The 24939-nt window shown below is 39.2% G+C and overlaps 1 protein-coding gene and 1 non-coding gene across 22 annotated transcripts in view; one reads left to right on the forward strand and one right to left on the reverse strand.

The window, feature by feature from the left end:
* Positions 1-24939, forward strand: part of LOC116661551 (ADP-ribosylation factor-like protein 5B) — a 75391-nt gene that overhangs the window by 23226 nt on the left and 27226 nt on the right. For 12 of the 21 annotated variants that reach the window (XR_004317428.1, XR_004317431.1, XR_004317427.1 and 9 more), the window contains one exon: positions 19828-19903. The exons of 7 other annotated variants lie outside the window; for them this stretch is intronic. The gene's annotated coding sequence lies outside the window, so the exon portion shown is untranslated. Of the gene's footprint in view, positions 1-19827; positions 21376-22170; positions 23055-24939 lie in introns of those variants that run through there. 2 more of the 21 variants (XR_004317436.1, XR_004317426.1) reach the window with 2 other exon arrangements.
* Positions 6207-6278, reverse strand: TRNAV-CAC. The gene has a single exon. It is a non-coding gene; the product is annotated as a tRNA-Val (tRNA).

The following is a 24939-nucleotide window of genomic DNA, read 5'->3' on the forward strand; positions in this document are numbered from 1 at the left end:
ATGAGGCTATATAAGAATGTAGCAAATAAACAGTTTTCCAGAGCAGTGTAATGTTAACATGGCATATTTCCCCTATTAAATTTTAACAAGAATATATGTGTTTTTGTAGACAAAATGTTTTAATTTAATTCTACAAGAAAGCTGGAGATTGTTTGCATTTGTTTTTTACTCAAAATATTTGTTTAGAATTAGTCAATTGATTTAATATGTAACAGCAGTTTGAACAAGAAAAAAAAAGTGCAATTGATGGGGAAGGAAGTATTATTGTATAATGTAACCATTGTGTTGATAGAATGAGTTTGTGTTCTTCAGTAAAGATGTTTAGCATTAACTCAGATTCGGAACATAGTGGGAAAAAATGTACTGTCAATTGTATACTCAGACCAAAATACCTTCATAACAGAAGTTTGTTTTTTTTTTTTTTTTCTCATGTTTTGAAAATTGTTAAGTCACATAACCTGATATGGTACATACTGTATTATATTACAGTGAGTCATGGAATGTATTTTCTTCAATTAAATTAATACTTATTTTTACAAATTCTGGTCTGGTATATGTTTGGTGTGTGATGAAGTTGTCTCCCAGATACATAAAGCAATTCTGTGATTTCCAAAGGATCTTATTTAGTATGTAAAGTAATTCTAAGATCTTATGAATGAAGATGAGGATCATTTTCAACTCCATTGGACATGTAACATACATATATTTAAGTAAGTCACCCAAATCCATGCTGGGAGCAGGCATTCAGAGTTGAGACCAGGCCCTTTTGTGCATGACTGTACTGACCTATGTGAAATTACCCCACATTTGAAGTCATGGGTGACACTGACTGTTCTCTGGACTTAGCACCACTGTGGTTCACTGGCATTCAAGGGCAGGGTACCAGAGATGGTCAAGCCAGTCTTGGGTCTCGGCCCTGCCATGTTCTGATTGTGTGATGACAGGCAGTAAATTCACCTCTAAGCTTCAGGAACTGCACCTAGATCCTGGGGAAACTTATACCATAGGGTTGATGAAAGGCTGCAACTGATTCAGCGACACTGTAAAAACGGCCCTTGTAATTATAATGCAAAGACATTGAGAAAGTATTACTTGACAGATGGTAAGAGCTAATGCAAACTTTACCCACACTGTGACTGTTTTTTTTCTAATTGCCCATCTTTTTTCCTGATCATGATCAAGAACCTTTATTCTGAGGAATTAAGCAAGAGAAAATGTTTTCAATCAGCTTTTATTGAGTATGCCTCACTTTGTGAGGTAGGTATAATTATTCTCATTTTATAGCAGAGTTATCAGGATTCAAAATATTAAGTGGACTGTTGCCTAGGCGATTGTTCTTAAATGCTGCTAAGTGAATAAATAGGTGAAGTAAGTGGTAGAGCCAAGATTTAAAATAGAACTTTACAAGCTTATGTCCAGGGTTCTTGCTGCTTTGTTGTCTTCCTGGAAGGGACTTGGGTGAGCCTACAAGATCACTGGTATCCTGTGCTATTTATTCAACAATTAACGTTTGATTTTTGAGAGAAGAGGACTATGTTGGCTTTATTTAATGATACCTAAAGGGCCTGTGTGCTTCTTGCTTAGTTAGCCTATAATTTACACAGCCCTATTCATAATATTCTTTCTTTTTGAGATATAACTGACATGTAGCATTGGATTAGTTTTAGGTGTACCAAATAATGATTGATGTATGTATTGCAAAGTGATTACCACAATAGGTTTATTGACATTAATCACCACACATAGTTAAAATCTTGTTGTCCTTGTGATAAGAAGTTTTAAGATCTACCCACTCAGCAAGTTTCAAACATGCAATACAATATTATTATCCCTAAATCACCATCCTGGACGTTACGTACCCAGAACTGATTTATCTATTAATGACAAGTGTGTACCTTTTGACCCCAATTCATCTATTATGCCTACTCCCCACCTCTGGCAATCGCCAGTCTGTTCCCTGTATCTATGAGCTTTTTATTTATAGATTTCATTTTTCAGTGAGGTCATACAGTGAGGTCTGTCTCACTTATTGCACTTAGCATAATATCCTCAAAGTTCATCCATGTTTTCACAGATAGCACAATTTCCTCCTTTCTTATGGCTGAATATTCTATATATAATGATATTCTAAATAATATATTCTCCCTATATATAATTCTATGTATACTCTCTCTATATATTCTATATATATAATATAATATATTATATGTGTGTGTGTGTGTGTATCACATTTTAAAAAATGCGTTTGTGTGTCGGTGTGACACTTAGGTTGTTTCCATGTCTTGGCTTTTGTAAATAATGCTGCAATAACATGAGAGCATAGATATCTTTTTGAGAGAATGATTAAGTTTCCCTCAAATAAATACTGAGAAGGAGAATTGCTGGATCATAAGGTGGTTCTATTTTTAATATTTTAAGGAAATTGCATACTGTTTTCTATAGTGGCTGCACCAATTTACATTCTCACCAATAGTGCACAAGGATTTCCTTTTTGTCCATATTCTTTCCACTATATATTCGAAGTTTTTGTGTAGGTATGTTTTATTTTTTTCTCTTGGGTGTATAGTTAGGAGTGTAATTGCTGGTTCATATGCTCTTTATTTAACTTTTTGAGGAACTGCACAACTTTTTCTAATGTGACTTCACCATTTTACATTCCCATCAATGATGAAAAACTTTAAATTCTTCCACATCTTTGCCTACTCTCGTTACTGTTTAGCTTTCTCATTTAAGACATCCTAGGGTGGATGAAGTGTTATCTCCTGGTTTTAATTTCCCTAATACATCATTATATTGAGTATGTTTTCATGTGTTTATCATCTTTGGAGATATCCCTTCAATCATCTGCCCATTTAAAAATAGTTTTTTATTTATGAGTTATGAGTTCTTTATATATTTTGGATACAAATTCATTATGAGATATAATTTGCAAATATTTTTCCCCTTCTATGGGTTGTCATCTCACTTTCTTGATGGTGTCCTTTGACACACAAAGATTTTTTAAAATTTTATTTTATTTTTGATTTTCTTTTTTTAATGAAATTCAGTCAGTTTACCACGTTGTGTCAATTTCTGGTGTACAGCATAATATTTCAGTCATACATGTACATACATATATTCCTTTTCATGTTTTATCATTATAGGTTACTACAAGACATTGAATATAGTTCCCTGTGCTATACAATAGGACCTTGTTTTTTTATATATATATTATATATATAGTATCTGCAAATCTCAAACTCCCAATTTATCCCTTCCTATCTCCTTTCCCCCCAGTAACCATAAGTTTGTTTTCTGTTTGTGAGTCTGTTTCTCTTTTGTAAATAAGTTCATTTGTCTCATTTTTTTTTTTTTTTTTGGATTCCACATATGAGTGATATTATATGGTATTTTTCTTTCTCTGTCTGACTTCACTTGGAATGACAATCTCCAGGTCCATCCATGTTGCTGCAAATAGCATTGTTTTATTCTTTTTATGGCAGAGTAGTACCATTATATATATAAACCACAACTTCTTTATCCAGTCATCTGTCGATGGACATTTAGGTTGTTTCCATGTCTTGCCTATTGTAAATACTGCTGCTATGAACATTGGGGTGCACATATCTTTTTGAGTTAGAGCTGTCTCCACATATATGCCCAGGAGTGGGATTGCTGGATCATAATGTAACTCTGTTTTTAGTTTTTTGAGGAATCTCCATACTGTTTTCCATAATGGCTACACCAAACTAACTTTCCACCAACAGTGTAGGAGGGTTCCCTTTTCTCTACACCGTGTCCAACATTTATGGTTTGTGGACTTTTTAATGATGGCTATTCCAACTGGTGTGAGGTGATACCTCATTGTAGTTTTGATTTGTATTTCTCTGATAATTAGCAATATTGAGCAGTTTTTCATGTGCCTATTGGCCATTTATTTGTATATCTACATTGGAGAAATGCTTGTTTAGGTCTTCTGCCCATTGTTGGATTGGGTTGTTTGGGGTTTTGTTGTTGTTGTTGTTGTTATTAAATTGTATGACCTATTTGTATATTTTGTAAATTAAGCCCTTGTCAATTGCATCATTTGCAAATATTTTCTCCCATTCCATAGGTTTTTTTGTTTTGTTTATATTTACCTTTGTTGTGAGAAAGCTTATAAATTTAATTAGGTCCCATTTGTTTATTTTTGCTTTTATTTCTATTGATACTTTTAAATCAAGAGCGTGGGATATCTTTCCATTTCTTTAATTTCCTTAATAAGTGTTTTGTATTTCTCCAGAGGTAAGTCTTTCACCTCCTTGGCCAGATTTATTTCTAAATATTTTATTGTATTAAATGTGATTTTATAAGGGATTATTTCTTTACTAAGTTTTCCTATTAATTCATTGTTAGTGTAAAAAATGCAACTAGTATTGTATATTAATCTTGTATCCTACTATCTTGCTGAATTATTTTATCAGCTCCGGTTTTTGAATGGAGATTTTAGGGTTTTCTCTATATAGTATGATGTCATCCACATATAATGACAGTTTTACCTTTTCTTTTCCAATTTTGATCCCTTTTATTTCTTTTTCTTGCCTGATAGCTGTGGCTAGGACATCCAAAACTATGTTGAATAGAAGTGGTGAGACTGGGCATATTTTTCTTGTTCCAGATTTTAGAAGGAAAACTTTGAGTTGTTCACCATTATTATGTTGGCTGTGGGCTTGTCATAAATAGCTTTTCTTCTGTTGATATATGTTCCCTCTATATGCATTTTTGTTAGAGGTTTGTTTTTTTTTTTTTTCCATTATAAACTGGTGTTGAATTTTATGAAATGTTTCTTCTTATTTACTCCAGCTGAAAATTTATGATGTGTGTGCTAAACAGGATCATATAATTGCATTACCCAGGAATTAGAACAACACATTTAAGAATACTGGAATTTTCACACATGGTGTTAAATTAAGTAGAATTCTCACAATGCCACAACCGTAACCTTTGCAGCCAAACAGGAATGAATTCAAATCCTGGGTACAGGTATCAGCTGTTGGACATTTGGTATGGTAGTTAACCTCCCTCTGCCCCAGTTTCCACCACTGTAAAAAGCAAATGATAATATGTACCTTGCAGAGTAATTTGAGGGTTAAATGTGGTAAGATATTATAAAATATATGCTACAATTTACGTGCTCAATAATGTTGATTTTGTATATACACATGACATGCTGTGATAAAGATTTCTAGCTCTAGTAATCTGAATGGGCTTATACTATTGATAGTCTAAATTGTTATTTAGATTAAAAAAATGTGTCTAAACTGCCAAACAAAACAAACCTGTAAGGCAGTAACTTTAAAACGCACATGCTTCAAAATTCTTTAAATGATATCCTTTCCATTTTAATTGACATCATAAATCACTTAAATGGAATGAGGTTGGGAAATGGGAAAGGGTTAGGACAGTACTTAGGGAATGGATGGGAATAGAAATACTGTGTCAAGATAAACCACTTGTAATTTATTAATGAAACATACACACAAACACAACATTGAACAAACTGGGATGCGTGTGTCTGAGATATTACCTAAGTTGCTTAAGACACGGTGTGAATAAAACCAAGATTTGCAGGTCACTTAATTTCTGTAAGAATAAAAACTCCCCAGTGCCTTTGAGTAGATGGAAAGGGAACTAAAGGGAAGAGCAGATGGAGTAACCCAAACCGGTGCCACAGCTCAATAAACAGGGAGAGTGGCCACTCGATTAGCAGTGAGTAGCTCATACTCCCTTACAGAGAGAAGAACATGTAATTTCTAAATGTCTAAAGCCTGGAATTAGTGTCTGTGACCTCAGTAATACCAAGACATGAAATGTGATAATCAACTGTGTCCTAATTTTCTCTGTAAAGATAATACTAAAAAAAACAAAAAAACAAAAAAAAACTACAAACTGAAAATTACTTTTTGGGGTAGCACCTTTAGCTTATATCATCATTTTTATTGCAGGTTGACTTGCTTAAATAGGAGTGAACAAGACCAATTATTGGGGTTGAATACAGCACTGATAATGGGTTTGTGGTTTCTTGTCTTACAATTTGAATCACGAGTTTTATTTAAAGTTACTTAAAATTGTTCCTAAAGACCCCCCTGAAATTTACACCAGGGACTTATCCTTATTCACTTTTTTTTTTTTTTTTTTTTTTGGTGTGTGGGGGGATAATTCAGTTTGTTTGTTTGTTTCCTTTTTAATGGAGGTACTGGGGATTGAACCCAGGACCTCATGCATGTGAAGCATGCACTCTACCACTGAGCTATGCCCTCCCCCACAGGGACTTATTCGTATAGCTCTACTTGATGGAGGCCCCTGTCCTCAGTGAAATTAGTCTGGGAAAGAGAAGATGAAAGTCCGTGGAAGGCAGGGTCCACTCAGGGAGGAGCCGGGAAGGGGGAAGTGGGTGCCTGCATGAACTCAGAAGACACTTCCCTCCATGTGCTCACTTACCAAATACTTGCTGAGCACCTACAGCGTGCTACAGCTGAGCTGAACAAAATCACTGTGACTCTGCCCTCACTGAGTTTATATTCTAGTGGAAAGATGGTCAATAAACAAGTAAAAGAATGCACAATTTCAAACCAGCATAAGTACCAGGAAACAAATAGGGTGCTGCGTGGGAGAATGACAAAGATCAACTTCAGGCAGGAAAGTCAGGGAAGACATTTCTGAATAAGTGGCCTTCTCAGTGGAGACCCAAAGGTAAGGAAGGAGTCAGATATTTGATGAGGAGATCCCTTCACAAAGAGAGAACATCTATGAAGGTGTCCAGGTAGAAGAGGAAAGGGTCTGCCATATTAGTGTTAGTATATATAATACTGGTGTGGGTGGGATGTAATAATCTCAGAGGAAGAGTTGTGGGCAATGAGATTGGGGAAATAGGGGGGAGGGGTTGATGACACAGCAAAAAAATGTGAATTTTGTAATAGGTGTGATGGAAGCTATTGATTTAAGTAGGAAAGTAATGATTTAATGTATATTCTTACATGATCACTGTGTATGGTTGATGGGTAGAGAAAAGATGAAGGAGGAGATGAGTGGGAGGCAGAGAAATAAATAAACATTGATTTCAATAGTTTGGGACAAAGATGGTGACAGCCTGAAATAGGGGGATGGCAATGGAGAAGGAAGAATCAATAGTTCTCGATGGGCTGAATGTGGGCGTGAGGAAAGGGAGGAATCCAGAAATACTCCCAGATTTCTGTTAGGGCATAAGTAGGCAGTTGGAGATGCAATTTGCTAAGATCAGGGAGGAGCAGGTGTGGGGAAGACATCAAGGGTTCAGTTGGGAAGAAGATGAAGAACCAATGGTGGCTGCTGATTTTATGGCTCCCCTTCTGGGTCTGCATGGATGTGCTACTTTCACATGAAGGGCCTGGAACTGGGCAGCAATTCTGCGTCTTGTCATCCCCTGTAATTGGACTGTCTCTCAAATCTTGTAGTCACTCTGAGCAGAGCACGTTTTCTCCCTCCCGTTCCTTCGTTCCAACTACACCTATTCTTTGACCTCTTTGAAAGCGCCGCCTTCTAAGCCCTTGATTTTTTTTCCCCATTGTCCATCTTCTTCTGGCTGTGCTTTGTCTCTGTGCTTAAGTCAGCAGTCAGGAACACAAACCTCTTTCTCAGTAGCCCTCCCAGTCTCCAATCTTCTTTTCCCTTCAGATTGTGCAATCAATCATTCAACAAGTGTTTATAGACTGCCCTACCTTATTGGGGAAATAAAGGATAGTTTCATTGATAAAACCACAAAGCCACGTTTGAAAAAAATTATAGATGTTTCCAAGGAACTTCCCCTTCCATTCTGGATAGTTTTGATTGGATCATCAAGGACAATGCTGAGATTCATGCACTTGGAAGGAAGTGGAGAGATGGCCTGCAAAAAGCTGTTCATCCAGAAAGTGATTCTTCAGAAAGCAGTTCTAAGAGAGCTTGTTGGAGTGATAAACACAGCTTTCCAGCAGTGTAGAATCCAGAACCAAACTGAATTGATCAAATCCTGCATTGGGGAAAAAGTCCTCAAAAGCTATCCAACTGTACCTTTTTCTCTGACATTTTTGGATCTTTTTCCTCTTTGTTGTTCAGGTGTTTTCTCTCTCTCTCTCCCTCTCTCTCTCTCTCTTTAAGACTGGATGATTTCTACTGATTTGTGTTCAAATTCACAGATCCCTTCTTATGCTTCTTCATCTGCTGTGAAGCCCTCTTGGGGACTTTTTTGGGGGGAGTTGTGGTGAGGCAATTAGGTTTATTTATTTATTTATTTAATGAAGGTACTCAGGGTTGAACCCAAGAGCTTGTGCATGCTAGGTAGGCACCCTACCACTGAGCTATACCCTTCCCCCATCCAGGGACATTTTCATTTCAGATATTATACTTGGCAACTCTAGAATTTCATTTTGATTCTTCTTGTCCTTCTCTCCCTCCTCCTCTTTCTCCTTCTTCTCTTCCTCCTCCTCCTCCTTCTCTTTAAAATATAGTCTATTTCTTTTCTGAGATTCTCCATCTGTTCACTCATTATGCCCATCTTTCCCTTTACTTTTTTGGAACTTATTTTTAACATTTGCTTTACAATTCATACCTGCTAATTCCAACATCTTGGTCATTCAGAATCTATTTCTACTGACTGATTTCTCTCTTAACTATGGATTACATTTCCTTGTTTCTTCCCATATATAGTAATTTTTAAAAATCATATGCAGGACATTGTAGGTGATATATTGTAGACACTTTAGAATCCCTTACATTCCATGAAGAGTGTTGATTTGAGGAATAGCAAGCAGTCAGGTTACTGACTGATCTACTTTACCTTGGGGATGCTTGGTTTAACATGTATTGAGGGCAGGTCTTTTTTGGTTTTGCCCCTTACTCCCAGGGTGAAACCCCTCAGTCCTGGGACAGATTTTTCTTGTAAGGGAAGGCCCTTCTATAGTTTCAAAGTAACTTTGAGATGTTTACTGAACTCCTCTAACTGGGTAGGTTTCAAAATTCTAAACAGGTTTGCTTTGCAGTGGGAAGAGCTGGAACCTCTGCTCCCCTCTTTCAGTCTCATATCTTTTTCTCTCTGCTAGACTTTATGCAGTCTGCCCAGCATATGCACAGTTTTGAGTCAGCTGAGAGTTGGAGAGGAGTTTATATTCAGATTTGGGGGCTTCCCCCTCTCTAGCGCCCTCTGTTCCAGGATTTCCACCATCAACATCCTACCACTCAATCATCCCATACTCCACCTTCTACCCTTCTGTCCAGTAAGATGGTGGCTTTCTTCTAGACTCTTTGCCACCCCACACTGCATGAAGCTTTTACCCAATTACTCCCCAGTGCTTTCAAATCTTATAAACAATTATTTCAGAGTTCATAATTGCTATATCAAAATTAAGGCTGGTACAAGCTACTCCTCTCTTACACTAAACTAACATGAAAAACCTTCAGGGAGCATTCTTATTGGTATTGGCAGGTATGTTTGGTGGATGCAACATAGTATTGAGAATCTGTTCATGGCACCTTGCTTCATTGTGTCATGTATCTTCACATCACCCTCAAAGTAGGGAGAAAAGAGGAATCATTACTCTTTTTGTTGTAAAAAAGTAAAAACCCATAATAAAGGGAAGGGGAAAAAATGCTTATGATCGCAGTGTTTTAGCCAATGAGTTGGGAGTAGACCCTAAACCTTCAGGTTGATTTTGTTACCATTGGGCAAGGTTCAAATCTGTAAAGCTATCAAAGCTAAAAATATTTACAGAAATGTGCATATCCTCAGTTACAGCAAAACTTCACTCTTTCAGACTCTACATGTTAACAACTGAAAGTACAAATGTGACTCAATTTTGCCTTATTTATGAAAGGATGTTTCTCTACTGAAAAATGCTTAGAATGAGTAAAAGAATATAGCAAAGTAGTTGGCTTTGAAAGTGGTGTGCAAAAATCAGTACTCTCCTAAGCTCAAAACAAACAAACAAAAAAGAAATGAAAGTATCCAGTAGGAGAGGTTTAACACCCACTCAGTCACAACAACAGACCCAAAACACTCAACACCTAGGAATGAAATTAATGGGGAAGCACTCAGGGAATAGTCAATATTTTTATGCTTCGGAGCATGCGGTATTTTGAAATATTTATACTATCTAAATTAATCAATAAACAAAAAACCATTCCAATCAATTAGAAGAGAGGGAGCAAGCAAGAAGGCTTGATAGATTAGGCTGCAGATTATTAAGAGGTTCAAGGAGTCACCAGGGCCATTTTGGAAAAGAACACAAATGATGAGCAGTATCTCTTTATAATACACTTTAATATACAGTGTAATGAATATACAATGTGTTATGATATACTACAGTGATTAAAACAGTGTGGCAACATGAAAGGTACACTGGTTAAAACTGTGGTAATTAGAATAGATACAGTAATGGAAAGTAATAAAGAGGCCAGAACACATAAAAATTTCGTGTATAGTGAAAGTATTTCAAATCAGTACCACATTGTATTTGGACAAATGGAAAGCCATTAAACAGAACTGGAGTTATACTCTATTCTTTATACCAAAATAAATTCCAGCTCTATAGAAAATGTCAATGCTTGAAATAGAACTACAAGGTATTACAAGAAAACACACATCAGTATATTTATGAATATGGAAGTCTTCCAGTGGAAAAGAAAAGCATCTAACCTTGCTTCTGTTAGGTAGAAAAATAGAATCAGAAATATGAGTTTCTCTGTTTGGAATGGAAATCAGCTTGCAATCAAAAAGTACTTGCTAGTTAAGGAACAGTCTCACAGTGGAAGCTTTTTCTTTTCTCTTTTCTCAGCAATGACTCTGAGCAAATTCTTGACACTCAGAGAGAAAAAGCTAAGATTCCTAGCAGGGCTGTTATAAATATATAAACCTCATCCGTAGATTAAAATTCTGCCCTACTGAAAAAAAAAAAAAAGAACACTAGGATTAATGTTCAGTTTCAAGGGACTCACACTTTAAAAACTATAAAACAGAACTTAACAATTATTCTGTACTTTTGAAGATGTGAATCCAAACACCAAAACTGTTTATGCAGGTAGGTAAAAATCTGTTCTAATCAGATTCAGTTTCACTTATTTTAATCTTTTATTTAAAAATTCAAAAGTAAATCCAACAGAGCTGGGATTTATTATCAACCAGGCATCAAGATGCTATTATATTAATGAGGCACTGGAAGTCAAATAAGAAATATCATTCATGGTTCTGGGGACAGAACAACACTGTGCATGAGGACAAGCACTTCTTTGCTGATTGAATGGAGACCAAGACCACATCAAATTCAACAACTGAAAGATACAAAAACATTTTCTTGTTCACCAGGTCAGGGGACGGAGAGAACACCAAGTCAAATGCCACTTCTTTCCTCTTATCTTGTAAGGAGTTTTTATCCGAGCTATTTTTGGCCCATGGAACTCTTCCCATCACCCCTGGCCTGTGTAACACAATCAGTGCACGCAGGCCAACATCTTGTCATACAGAGCACAATGGCCAGTGTGTGCTGAGCTTTAAGGCTTCAGTTTGGGAATCAAAATTACACGTGGGTCTTGACTTGGAAAACCATGTTCTAAACATGTCCCTAAATGGTCTGAGCGTGATTCACCCCCACTGGTAAAAATAGAAACCTTCCTGGAACAATGGGGGATGAATTAAAAAGCTTCTGTCAAATAAATAATGAAATAAACAAATTAGAACTCCCATGAATCTGTAAATCTGAGTCTTCAAAAATCATTAACCATAAAGCACAAATTTTCATTTCTCTCTGTATTCCATTCCTCCTGTTAGCCTGTGTGTTGAGGAAGTTCTTTACCAAGTTATTCTGCTGGTCTGCCAGTTTTTCTTATTATAGTTAAATAAGAAGACAAATACTTTTTCCCCCTAGCTACAAATATTTTTCATCCTTCTGCTAATGACAGTCAAATGCATATGAAATAAGCTAGGTAAAATGTGGAACATTTCTATTTTTCATCTCTCTTTCCACGGCAAGGCACCTTCTCCCAGTTGAAACCTTTTTTTTTTTTTTTTTTTGGTCAAGTTGAAATCAAAACTAGAGTGGCCCTAAGACTCTGCCAGGCTCCTAGTTTGGGCTGTGCTGGATGAGAAGCTATTTTTACTGCTGGCTCAGGGCCATCTAGTTTCTCTGTGATGGTTCACAATGGTATGTTTCAGTGCAGCTGGTCACATGTGTGCTTTTCCCAAGTCAGGGCCAGTGACCTGGAGAGGAATGTGTGCAGGCTCTCTCAGCACCTCCAACCTCCTCATATACTTCTGCATTAGTTGATATGCTGGGTTCCTCATGGCTAAGTGTTGGGTGAAGTGGCCACTGGCAGGCACTTCAGCTCTGTTTTGCATGTTAAGTGTTGAAGCTCTGAAGGTGAAGCCTGCGAACTGGGGTTCCCAAGCCCTCTGGTGAGTTGTCTGGCATCTACCTTGATGGTGGGACAGGGCACCTCCTGCTACTTTTTCTGCTTCTCCATTGGAAGCAGTGTGCCAGGTGAACTTAAGGAACTGAGTGCCTTGTCACAGTAAAAAAAAAAAAAAAGCAATCAGTGGGCAATTCAAAAAAAATGCCTTGCAAGGCAGACTTACAAGAAGAAGAAATCATCTTACTGTCCTCCACCAGCTGTGGGCGGGGCTCTCCCTCCTCTAGGGGAACATGTGTGCCTGGGAGCTGGGATGGTGGTTACCCAGCACACCAGGAAAGCCCTTCTAATGATCTGGACTCCTTTGTGGTCTTTTTCTCTTAAAAAATTGCAGTGGAAGTGTTGCCTGTCACCATTTGGAGAAGAGTAAGTTTCTTTACCTTATCAACATCTTTCAATTCAATTAAAATGTATAGGGTGCCAGGAGGACCTGCCCCAGCCTTCTCCCCCTGACTTCTCACATTTGCAGATGAAAGCAGGGGAGAAAAGAAGCCACATTCATTTATAGCAGCCCCTCTCTGCAAGACGAACAGTTCTTTTTATTCTGCACATTGATTCGGGTCCTAAGGTCTTTTGGTGACAATACTTATGGGTAGTGCAGAAAAAGTCCCAATAATTAATATAAGATTATATGAATAAAAATGAGATTTTCACAGACCCAAGAACATTTCTGTGCATTATCGCACCCCCAAAATCTTTGGCGTTCAGCTCTGGAATGACTGCTCCCATGCAGAACCTGCCTCAGAGACATGGAGGAAGATGGTCCTCTCCAGTTAATTTCATTGCTAGAGTGGCTTTTCCCTTTAAGGGTTTTCTTAATACTTTACAAACAATTCCTCATCCCCTAGATACATTCACTTGCTAATGCTTCTACTACTTAATCAACATGAGAAACAAAAAAATACTGAGATAGTCGCCAAAACAATACAAAATTATATGGCGATCAAGGCGCTTCTATTTTCTTCTAACACATTAAATAATAAGACCCAGTGATGTGTTTAATGTTACCATAAATTTGAAAAACTAATGAGCCTAGATGTAACTCGTTTCCACATTCAAGTTCACAGGCATCCAGAACTCCATCCACTGGCTTGTAGACCCCAGGATTAATGTAATCCTCATCATAACCCTATGAAATAGGTATCACCATTATCATTCCTTTTTACAGATGAGGAAAGTGAGGCACAGATAGGCTAAGTGAGTCCACTAAGCTCCTAAATGATGGAGCTGAGATCTGGCTGCCTCCTAAATTCTTAACCAACATGCAATTCCTGGCTTAGATTAGGGCTGACCTCAGGGTCAACATGTTCATGCTCACTGCCAGCTCACAAACAGGAGGAGCCAATCAGAAAGAAGAGGGAACTGAAAGTTCCTACTCACGGATAAATACCTTTCAAGCTGCAGAAGGGTTGCAGAAAGGCTTCCAGAAAGGCTTCCATAAGCATGACCATTTTAATTAAAAAACAAACAAACAAACAACATTCTCCCTGTCTTTAAATGCTGTGTGCAGAACCCCGTATGATTTGTAATTATTGCACCATAATGCATTGCCCACTAGAATGGAATATTGGAAGGTTTGTATGGATTTTGCTTTACTGACATCAGAATCCACTGTTCTCTTTGGAACATGCCCTGCTCCCTGATCCCGTTCTGTTGCACTAATCAGACTGCAATCTCCTTGCCTTCCATTTGTCCTCCGTGGGCACCCGGTTTTCTCCAGCAAGGTTTTGATGAGGCTTCTTGAGTGGTTCAGGGGTGGGGGCTCGTCCGCAGAGAGAAGCCGCACTTCGGTCAGTTGCCCGGGACTCCAAGTGCCTCCGCTGCCTGGAGTCAAGGTTTCTCCTGTCTCAGCAGGGGGAACAAGGCTTAGGAGAAGGGCCAGGGGCACCCAGAATATGGAAAGCTTTGTCCAGAAGCACATTTCCACTCTTCCTTTACACCAAGTCTGTCTTTGGTGGTGGTGGGTGGCTTGGTGTTCACAGTGTAAACTTGGAACTGGAGGAGTTTCTGTGGCAAGGAAAAAAATTAATTAAATAAAAGCTTTAATTATGGTGCCTGAAACAGGTTTGGAAGGATTCATTAATTGGGTGGCTAAGCTGATTTGCAATGACAAGCTGTTTCTGAACAACAGGGGGGTGGGGTCTGTAGATCGATTATAACTCCAACCGGCAGGAAAGGATGCTGGCTGTGACTTTCAAACTGTGGAACAGCCAAGAAGCTTGTTATATTGCCTCCCTCTGAACTAAACAGAGAGTCAAAAATGAGGAAGAACACATTTCAGTGTTTCTTCTGAAGGTGCTATAAGTCAGGACCCGGGGCAGGAAACACCCTCATTTTATCCCTCTCTCGAGTAGACCTCCCAGGGATCTGTGATCCTCATCAGCGAAGTCAGTAAATAAAAATAAACAGAAAGTAAAGTTTAATAAATTACAGATATCATGTTGAGTTAGAAGGTTTTAGATAAGGAAAGGACAAAAAGAACAGAGTAACATCCAGAAACTACTGCTTCATTTTCCCTTTTTCAGTTGATAAACAAAGTATGAACTAGCTTGGAAAAACAAGGGAGTTTCAAGACCGCACGAGCCATGATAAATCCACATGTTCAGTGCTCACTAAAGACATGAAAGAACAGCTTTGGAGCCAATCAACTTTCTGGAAAAAAATTAATCTTGTCAACTGATTGCTTAAGGAATGCAAAATGTTAACAGCATCTCATGTTGGATCTTAGCCCAGAGACCAGCCAAGAATGACTGAGGGTTAGTAACAAAAATACTGGGATTACTTTCATGGTTTAGGAAAAGCGAGACAGAGAAAGAGTTGAAGATTCTCATGTTAGCATTTTTAAAAAATGACAGAAGAGGATACAAACATTTCTAAACACATTGCTTCCCTTCAGAAGAAAGATAAATATTTATCCAGAGCTCTGTGGCCTTTTAAATCTCAGAGAGTATTTTGTGGTTACAAAGTCCTCTCCTCTGTTTTTAAAATTCCTTGACTGTGCACTGGGAGCTGGAGAGGATTATTTCAGCCCAGAACAGTTTTCTGTTGCTATGGAGAGTAACAATGAAGGTGGATAAAAGTGAGAACTTTCTGTCTGGCTGATTTTCAGGAAAATCAAATTTAAGTCGCTAATGAACCTGACTTTTTAGATCAATATTTAGCAATTTTCTTAGAATTCTAAGAAAAATCTTAGAATTTCTTATGGTCACTTGACTTTTAGAGGACAGTTCTAGGGCAAACGAGTTCACCTTGCAGAATGGTAAAGGTTTTAGCGTTGGATCAAGATTTTTTTTTTTTTTGAACCAGATGATTCTGTGATAACTCTCTTATCCACACTCAAACCAAGGGTTTGTTGAAAAGAGAGTTTTATTAGAACGTTATTTATTTTATAAGGGACAGAGATTTAAACAATTTAAGGCGTTTGTAAATTCAGAAATAGATGTTTCCAAACAAAGTATTTGCTGGAGGAATACAGCTCTTACCTGGGAAGTGGGGAACTTTCATTAGCTGTATATAGTCTGATTCCAGAGTCTGTGGTACAAGAAATTCCCTAAGGCCTGACAGGCCCTGTGAAACCAGCTCTCCCTGAACTATTAGGGAATAAAAGACTGAAAGAACAAACGAAGTGGTAAATTTTAGAGGAGGTAGGAGAACTTAAAACCCAAGATTTCAAAGTGGATGATGTACATGTAAGTGACACATAGGATGTAGAGACACAAAGGGTACCTGAAGAGTGTGGGAAATGGATGCAGACTTCTGAGTCCGCTTCTAAGGTGGGAGCTGGGGAGGAGTGGGGCTACCATGGGTAGGGAGGCAGTGGAAATAAGAAGAGAAAGAAGCTGGGATCATTCGTCTCCACCATCGCTAACTGGATATGCAAATTGGAAACAACAGGGTGGGGTAATCCTGAGAGAATGCTGGGAACAGTGTCAGAAACAGGGAAGGGAAACACTCCCAGGATAATGCCCTGCTTCTCTTGAATTATGCACCTTGGAGCTCTTGGATTTATCTAAATTGTCAAGGGAAGTGACTTGACTGGTTTCTCATAGGCGCTATGGCAAGATTCACTGGAGTTCGAGTCCAGAATCATCAATGCAACAGAGGAGTCAGGAGCTGGTCAAGACCTTCTAGCTGTGGATGCAGTGAAGGCAGAGAAGGGAATGGCTCCGGATCAGAGAGGGTCACTAAACAGAGCCCCCTGCAGACTCCTGCTCATTGCCTGTTGCCATCCCCACAGCAAGGACCACCTGAGCATCATTTATAGGCTCAGCCCTATCTCAGCCTCAGGAGCTTGTTAGGAGGTAGCTAGAGAAAAGTAGCCCAAAACCTATTGAGCAAATTATCCAGCCCTACCGCCACCTGCTACCTTTAAGAACCTCAGCTTTGCCTTATTTCTGGAATTAAGCTCTTGCTTCCTGGCCTGCCTCCAATTAGCAGGTCCCCAAATCTGCCTTCCCCACCTGAGTCCCACTGTTTAACCTTCCAGGTTGCAGCAGGATGGGATCTTGATTCACTGTGATTAGTGGTCCCAGGACAGTGCCCCCCTGCTGGGACTTTGGGACCTTTTTCCTGATTCCCCGAAGTCCAGCTTGGAAGTTCCTTATTTCCCCTCTCCAATTCCCTGTGGCTAGAGACTGATTCCCTCCAAATAGGGCCCAGTGAGGTATCAGGTATTGCCTGCAGGAATTCTCAAACACCAGTCACTAGTCTCAGCTATTCTCAGTACCTCCCAGCCACAGCCACAAGGGCTCCTAAGTCAACTTCCCCCTAGGTCTCAGCCTGTTCCATTTGCCTCCAAGGCTTGTTCTACCCTCACATTCATACCTAAGTCAGCCACCAGCGGGGTTCCTATTCCTGTCCCAGGGTGAGACAGCCACAAGGAGGGGCAAGGAAAAGCCATGGAGGCAGCCTCAAAGGCAGGCAGAGCTGGCGGGCATATTCCAAGGATGAAGAAGGACTAATAAGGAAACAAAGCACTTGGCTGAACGTGGAGGTGCCACTTCCCTCCCCTGATCTGGGTCATAGCTGTCACTCTTCATGCCCAGCCTGCTTGCTTCCTCAAGGAGCCTGAAATCAACCTTCCTTAAACATGGTTATGTTTGCAATCCAAACCAACCTCCGGGAGGAGTGAGTTTCATATGGTAACTAACCCGCAGTACAAAGAAGGAGCTTATTTACCCTTGATTCATATTTAGAAGAATTTAACCCTCATTTGGGACCATTCTCATCTGATGCAGTATCTCCTGACATATTTATGCTAACACAGGAAGATGTAGTCCACTCCATGGGAGGGAGGGAAGCAGGGACTGATTAAATCAGTCCTTCCTCCAGCTTCCATTCTTGGCCTTTTGGTGCGGCCTGAGTTTGAAATTTCTACCCCGTGTCAGTATAATGTAATTACAGTGTATTTACCTTGCCTTGACCTAGAAAGAATTTAAAGGGGCCCACCAGGTAACATGAAATACAAGATGACAGCAGCTTAAGATGAGACTGAAACAAGCCGCCATGTACAGTTTTGCATATTGGGCACTGTGCAACTCTAGACAGCATCACTTGCTTCTATAATCATAACAGATTTATGTACTTATTACAACACTTTTCCAGCAATTATTCTGAGAAAAGAAGGCTCTGGGCGTGTGGTAGGACTGCATGTGTTCCTCTTCCTCAGTGTCCAGCCTACCCTTTGTGGGGCCATCTCTAGCAATAAAATGAAGTCCTACAACTCTGAGCTGACTCTGAGCTGTCTCTGAGCATAGCTTCTCCCCATGTCCTGCCTTTATGCTGTCTTTTTCTCTCTTTCTGAAGACTCTAAACCCTCTAAATAATAATTATAATAATGTTTATTAACATTTTTTAATGCCAAGGCACTATGTGAAGCAACCTCTCCTATATTTTCTCATGCAATTTCAACTGAATGTAAGGAACTTCTTACTGCATATTTCAGGGTCACACAGCTAGTCGGTGCCACCAGAAATCCAGGCTTGTGCACATCAAGTTGGTGCTTCTACTGCCAAACAATCTTCTGTTGCGACACAATCCCATGTTTTATTTGTGAGTCCAAGTTACACAAAGGAGTCAGCAAGAGTTCATCATAAAGAAGAAAATCAGCTGTTTTGATTTTTGCCTTCTCCCCAAAGCCCCTTCAACTCAGAAGTTCCCAGAAAAGGGGGAAAGGTATAGCTCAGTGGTAGAGCGCATGCCTAGCATGCATGAGGTCCTGGGTTCGATCCCCAATAACTCCATCAAAAATAAATAAGTAAACCTAAATACCTCCCCCCACAAACAAACAAACAAACAAAACCACACAAAGACAAATGAACTTAAATATAAACTGAAACAGACTCACAGACATAGAATACAAACTTGTGGTTGTGGTTGTTGGTGGGGGAGGGTGGGAAGGGACAGACTGGGAGTTCAAGATTTGTAGATACTGACAGGTATATATAGAATAGATAAGTTTATACTGTATAGCACGGGGAAATATATATGGTGAAAAAGAATATGAAAATGAATATATGTATATTCATGTATGACTGAAAAATTGTGCTGTACACCAGAAATTGACACATTGTAAACTGACTATAACTCAATTATAAACAAATAAATAAATAAATTCCCAGGAAAAAAAAAAAAGAAGAAAGTAGAACTTTCAAACAAATAGAATCTCAGACCCTCTTCCCCTGTGATACTTAATAGGATTACCCACCAGGCATTTGAAAATAAATGCTACTCATTCTTAAACTGTTTTCTCAGGGGAAAAGTAGAATGTTCCATGGAAAAGGCAGCATCCGCAGAGCAATCTTACCCATCTTCTGATTCTGGGACATCACTGTATTTGCAACAGTTAGAAAATGTCAGCTGTTTTAAAATCAAAAGTTTAGGTTGTCTTTGATTTGTAAACGATTTTTTAAAAAACACACATTTTATGTGCAACTTTCAAATAATATTTTCTTCTCCTTATGAAAGCCATATATGACCACTAATTTTAAAAAAAAAAGCCATATATGACCACTAAATTAAAAGAATTAAAAAAAAAAAAGAGGGCGGTCTCTCCACTAGAAATAACAGATATTAATATGTTATCTTTTTATTTCTTTTTATTCTTTTAATATAATTTAGAAGATATTTTGTGCATGCTTTGAAGTACATTGTTTTTACTCATTATAGTGTGTCAGTCCTGCTAGAAATGGATCTATTTTATTAGCTATTTCAAAAATTCTCCTTTCAGTTAGGGCTTTGAGCATCCTCATTATAGATTGCTTTCTATGTCATTAATTTCCTCCCTTCTTTTCCCTTATCTTTTCTGTGGCTTTTTCTGTGGGAACAAAGCTTTTGAGTTGTAGACTTTGCTAGACGTCTACCTGATACCCATTCCTCCTGGTCTCATTTATTCAGGGCAACAAAGTGTCCAGCTAAAAACCATCGCTTTCCTGGACTCATTAGAAGAAGACACGTGACGCAGTTCTGAGATGTGAGTGGCAGTCTGCTGGGGGCATCAAGGAGGGCTTCCCACCTGGGACACGTGGCCCTGGGTGAGGTAAAGAGCAGAACAAGAGCCTTGGCTCAAGTTGAAGCAGGAAGACAGAAGAAGGGAAGCCTGGGCCCTAGACATATCATCCAAGAGTTCTGATTGCCCATTCTTGGCGTGTTGGTGGAATGAAACCAAGAAACCCCCATCTGTGACATCCATTTTTCAAGTTCTTTGTTGATTTGCACCAAATGCAGGCACTGGTACCCCTAGAGACAACAATGAGATGTCTTGTCATCCTTTTCTGTCTCTTGAAGTGACCTTTTCAGACAGGGGAAAAGCTCATGGAAATGGAAAGCTAGAATTAGGAGGCCCGGTGACCATTTAATTTCCCAGTCACTCCCTGAGTCACTCTGGGTGAATCACTGTGTAAACAGGTGTGTGAGTCATCTATATCTGCATAACCCATTAACACAAGTCAGGCTGTAGACAAGACACATTTATTCTCCCACAGTTTCTGTGGGTCAGGAGTCCAGGCATGGCTTACATGGACTTCTGCTCCAGGGTCTCATCAGGTTACCATCCAGGTGTCATCTGGTGCAGGGGTTTCTTTTGATGACTGGGTGGCAGAAGGGCCCCCTTTTAAGTTCATGAGGTCCTTGGCATCTAATAAATTCAAATCCCACAGGGTGACAGGGTAGCATCCCATATTTGACTGATCAGAAGCGAATCACAGGTCCTACCCACACTCAAAGGGAGGGGATATCATAAGGGGATGTGGATGATTGGGGACCATAAGGTACAAGAGTGAGAAATGATGTGGGTAAATATGACAGTTAACATTCCAAAGGCTGTGGTTTTCATCCACATTCTTTTCAGAGGCAGTAGAGAAGATGGAGCTTCTTACAGCATCTTTCTTCATCTCCTAGTAACTCTCTCACTGGTTTTAAAGTCCTCCTGGAGTTAGCTACAGATATTACCCATCAAAGGATATATTTAACATTTAATATTTATTCAGAATCTTGCATATCAGTCTACACTATTGGGAATTTTTGAAAAATTTAATTCTCATTCATCTGACCCTAAAATTGAGAACTTACCCTTTGTAATTTGAGATTGAAGGGTATTTGATAAAGTAGATAACCATCAAACATATTTTTTACTCCACACACCAGCATCTTTGTTGAGTAGCTCAGTACTCAACAAGGATGCTGACAGCCATAGAAGTTCCACACAGTTTTGGCTCACTCTTAAATATAAATGGACAGCCAGAGTTACCTGACATTGGAGGAAAACACCTAACCCATAATACAGAGAAAAAAAATATAAAGGAGAAGAGGATAGCACAATCCTGAGACTCAGAGGAAGCTGCAAAAATTACTATAAATAATACACTCAGAGAAATAAAAAAAGTATTGTATCAATGGAATACTACTCAGCCATAAAAAATAATAAAATAATGCCATTTGCAGCAACATGGATGGACCTGGAGATTGTCATTCTAACTGAAATAAGCCAGAAAGAGAAAGAAAAATACCATATGATGTCACTTCTATATGGAATCTTAAAAAAAGACAAACAAACTTAGTTACAAAACAGAAACAGACTCAAAGACATAGAAAACAAACTTACGGTTACCAGGGGGGAAAGGGGGTGGGAAGGGATAAGTTGGGAATTTGAAATTTGCAGATACTAACTAACATATAAAATGGATAAACAAGTCTATACTGTACAGCACAGGGAACTACATTCAATATCTTGTAGTAACTTATGGTGAAAAAGAATATGATAATGAATATATATATGTACATATATGACTGAAGCATTGTGCTGTACACCCAAAACTGACAAGGGTGATGCTCTGCCCAGCTGGCCACAGCAGCTCGCCTTCAGTCCCTGGCTTTTGGAGGTTCATCTGCACTCAGGAGGTGGGGGCATCCTCTTTTGGGGTGTCAAGGGCAGAGGCCCCAGGTCTGATCTCTCAGGAGAGACCCGTTCCCCTTCTGGTGCAGTCCTTGGCAGGCTGACAACCTCCCGCCCGCAACCAATGTCTCACCTCCTCCAGCCGCCTCACCAGTCCCTCACCCTTAGACTCTCGGGCCAGTGTCAGACCTGTGTCCCCCTGTCAGCACCTCAGTGTGTCTGCTTAAAGCCCCCTGCCCTAAACTGGACCCCCACTCCTTCCCCACAGAAGGGGAAGGACTTACTGCACACCCACAGTATTACAAATCCTCTCTTGAACCACTCACCTCTCTCCATCTCTTTTATAGGCAGCCAAACACTGCCCAGAGACCTGTGACAGGTCAGCCGGGGGGCTGGGGACCATCCTCGGAATGCAGGGCTACTGGCCACTTACTGGCTGGAGCCTCGAGTGAAAATCAGGCAGAGGCCCGTCTAATCACCCCTTACAAAGTGCAGCATCAATCAAGGGTGGAAGCTGGGGGTTGTGGATTGGACGGCGGGAGCGACACTCACCACCAGCTGACAGCGGGCCGGGCGGTGGGCAGCCAGAAGCAGCCTTTTCCTCCTCATCTCGGGCTGTGGGTTCAGACAAACCAGCACCTCGGGCTTTGGGCTTTGGGCTTTGGGGTCTGAATTAACTCCTTCCAGAGGCACCTTTAACTGAGCGGTGGTGATTTTCTAGCAATGTGCTCACCCTGTTCAAAGACAGACCAGTTAAGACAGCAAAATGTCATGGTAATCTTAGCATATTTTTTTAAATATGATGCAATTTAGATAAAATTCAAAGAAACCCAAACAGGCCTGGAGGGGAGAGAGAGCAAGTGTGAAAAAGAAAGTGAGGAGATGGGTGAGGACCCAGCCCGGGCCAGCGGAGGCCTTGGTCCGGGATTTTGCTTGGTATGAAGGGTTTCTGTCAGCAATGCCAGGGTGTGAGCCAGAAATACTTGCACTAAAATGGATAAATCCCAAAGACAAGTAAGTTCAAAAAGCAAGTTGCATGCCCCACATAGAAAAACTAATTCAAAGCGAGCTACAGATTGAAACATAAGACCTAAATCTATAACAGTCCCAGAAGAAAACAGGGGGAAAACTTCATGACACTGGATTTGTCAAGGATTTCTTGGATATGACACTGAAAAAAAACAAAGGCAACAAAAGCAAAAATAGACAAATGGGACCACATCAAACTTAAAAATATTTGCAAACCATATATCTAATAAGGGGTTAACATACAGACTATTAAAAGAACTCCTACAACTCAATAACAGCAAAAATAAATAAATAAATAAATAAATAACCCAATTTAAAAATCGGTAAAGGACTTGAATAGACATTTCTCCAAAGAAGACATACACATGAAAATATGCTCAACATCACCGATCATCGGGGTAATGCAAACCAAAACCACAATGAGGTATCACCTCGCTCCCATCCAGATGGCCACTGTTAGACAAAAATAAAAATAAAAAATAAAAATAAAAAAAAATCCTCATCGGTGAGGATGAGGAGAAATTGTAACCCTTGTGCCCTGTTGGTGGGAACATAAAATGATACAGCCACTATGGAAAACAGTAAAGATTTTCCTTAAAAAATTAAAAAATAGAATTATCATATGATCCAACAACCCCTTTTGGGTATACACCCAAAAGAATTGAAAATAAGATGCACACCTCACAGCAGCATTATTTACAACAGCCAAGATGTGGAGGCAACCTAAATGTCTATCGATGGATGAAAGGATGAACAAAATGTGGTCTACCCATGCAATGGGATATGAAGTTTGGTGCAGCCATGATGGAAAACAGTACGGAGACTCCTCAAAAAACTAAAAATAGACTTACTATATGATCCAGAAATCCCACTCCTGTGCATATATCTGGAGGGAACTCTAATTCAAAAAGACACATGCACTCCAATGTTCATAACAGCACTATATACAATAGCCAAGACATGGAAGCAGCTTAAATGTCCATCGACAGATGACTGGATAAAGAAGTTGTGGTATATTTATAGAATGGAATATTACTCAGACATTAAGAATAATAAAATAATGCCATTTGCAGCAACATGGATGGACCTAGAGATCATCAAAGTGAAGAAGCCAGAAGGAGAAAGAAAAATACCATATATCACTTATATGTGGAATATTAAAAAGAAAGACAAATGAACTGATTTATGAAACAGAAACAGACTCACAGACATGGTAAACAATCTTGTGGTTACTGAGGGGAAAGGGGGTGGATAAATTGGGGCATTTGAGATTTGCAGATGTTAACCATGATATATAAAAATAGATAAAAAAAAATTTCCTTTGCATAGTGCAGGGAACTATATTCAATATCTTGTAATAACCTTTAATGAAAAAGAATATGAAAATGAATATATGTATATATCTATATGTATGACTGAAACATTATGCTATACACCAGAAATAGACACATTGTAACTGACTATACTTCAATTAAAAAAAAAAAAGGAGATTCTGACATGTTCTACAACATGGATGAACCTTGAGGACATCATGCTCAGTGAAATAAGTCAGTCACAAAAAGACAAGTAGTCAATGGTTCCACCGATGTATCTATTCATAGAATGTTGAAAAGTGGCTGCCAGGGGTTGGAAGAGGAGGAGGTGGGGAGTTTCTGGGTTGGTATAGAGTTTCAGTCATTCAGGATGAGGGGATTCTGGGGATCTGTTACCCAACAATGTGCATGTGCTTGATAATATTGTACTGTATTCTTGGCAATTGTTGGGAGGATAAATTTTGTGTTGTGTTTTTTGGCCACAGTTATTCTTAAAAAGCAAGTTGCAGAATCCTATGTACAGTAGAAAATCACTTAAGGAAATTGTAGAAGTGCAAAAGAATATCATACAGTTGTTTTTATAGATGCGCACACATGTCATAAAGATATTAAAGCAAGCATGGAAAAGATAAACATAAACTGATGGTAGCAATGAGCTCTGGGAAGAGAATTATAGCCTATGGTTCCTAGTGAAGCAAGAGCATTTTATTTCTGTTTCTTAAGATTGGGAGTGAACTGAGCAAAATTAGTTGAGTTGTTTTTAAAATTGCTCTA

The sequence above is a fragment of the Camelus ferus genome, chromosome 35 (assembly GCF_009834535.1).
Source record: "Camelus ferus isolate YT-003-E chromosome 35, BCGSAC_Cfer_1.0, whole genome shotgun sequence".
NCBI classification, from domain to species: domain Eukaryota; kingdom Metazoa; phylum Chordata; class Mammalia; order Artiodactyla; family Camelidae; genus Camelus; species Camelus ferus.